The sequence below is a fragment of the Etheostoma cragini genome, chromosome 18, assembly GCF_013103735.1.
Source record: "Etheostoma cragini isolate CJK2018 chromosome 18, CSU_Ecrag_1.0, whole genome shotgun sequence".
Taxonomy (NCBI): domain Eukaryota; kingdom Metazoa; phylum Chordata; class Actinopteri; order Perciformes; family Percidae; genus Etheostoma; species Etheostoma cragini.
Window position 1 is genome coordinate 18,561,941 of NC_048424.1, and position 1,711 is coordinate 18,563,651.

Here is a 1,711-nt window from a genome sequence, read left to right on the forward strand (position 1 = left end):
TGAAGTTGGGAAAGACCTGGGGGATGCGGGTTGGAGTCAGCCTACATGGGGCGCATGCTCTTACAGGGTGAGCTTGAGGTTGCCCCCCATGACAGCTTTTTGATAGTTTTGTTTTGTTTTTGTTGCACTGAATGAAGTGAGTTTTACAATGATAAAATTACTGTTTATTTCAATGGAGTCTGGTGGGCTTGGCGACATGAAGACATGCTTTTATTTAGCCCACGCATTCCACACAAGCCTGAACACATGCTTAGGACCTATACTTGATATACACACTTATGGTAAGATGTGAGGGGGTGCACATAACAAAAAGGTCCATCTCTGTTGGTATCCTTTCCATAATGGTGTCAGACACTTAAAATAATAATCTGAGCATCTCAGTGGCAAAAATAGCACATTTTGTACAAGTAAATTGAAGGTGCGCAATTTGCCAATAACTTACATGGTGGCTTGTTTCACGGCTGCCAAATGCAGCAACCTTGCATAATACGGGACCAATTTCATAAATTGCTGTTCCCATCAGTCACTTAGACACAAAACCATAGCAAAGTAAGGTCCAGGTTTAAAAAAAAAAACTCACTGTTACCCTATGTCACTGTCTTCATTGGGGATTCTATAGCAAAGCCTGCGTGGAGAAACATTCCCTTCTCCTGGGGTGCCTCTTGATTAGAAATACACCCTAAAAAGGACTTTTTAAGCTATTTCCGCTATGATCTTGGAGAGATTTTGTGTAAATAAACAATTCTCACAGTTATTGCAAAAATAAATAAAGGGTTTATCTAAGATAGAAGCCCATGGTTTCTTTTCTCCACAGAGACACATTAAAGCTTTGGCTCTTGCTTTTATTATTGCCTGTTTACACTGTCCAAGTTTACTGAAGAAAAAGAGGCGGCTCTCTTTTTGGGTAGATTCCCCTTTTAATGTGTTTTCCCTGGCTGAGACTGTGGCACAGCTAACACACAGATGATAGGACAAAGAGCCTTTCTATGACCTTCCAACCATTCAACTCATTTGACTTTTATGTGTAAAGTAGAGCAATGAATGGAGGAGCGGCTGTGCTTTCCTTTTGGTCTAAATTGCAAACTCATATGAGTAGAACACTAAGTGAACAACGGCGAGGTGCAGGACCACTGCGCTGTTCTCGTAACACAACAGTGCCACCTACTGGTGAAAGTGTGTGTGTGTGTGTGTGTGTGTGTGTGTGTGTGTGTGTTTGTGTGTGTGTGTGTGTGTGTGTGTGTGTGTGTGTGTTTGTGTGTGTGTGTGTGTGTGTGTGTGTGTATCCTGCGGAGTAAAGAGAAAGTCCTACATCCTTTTTTTTCCAAACTATCTAACAGATGATTGAGTAAGAGCCTATCTGCTTCTGTTTAAGTGTTTGAAAGCATGTTAAAATACCATGTTATGATTGTGAATAGTGATTTGTATCAGATATGGTTGTTCAAAATTACGTTTTTTAGGTATAAGCATAAGTTGGCAACTTTTTTTTCTAAAGCTTGGCAAAAAAGACTAATAGGTTACTTTGATTAGCCCATGTGTGACTTTGGCATCTGGTCCATTCTTGTAGGTACAGTAACTGTGTCTCGTAAACCCTTGAGGGCTGGGCATATTTTATTGTATGCATGACACAATAATAAAATATGAGGGGCCGTTAGGGACTTTACTCAGAATTACCTCTCACGAACACATGTGAAATGCTCTTACATACACTACT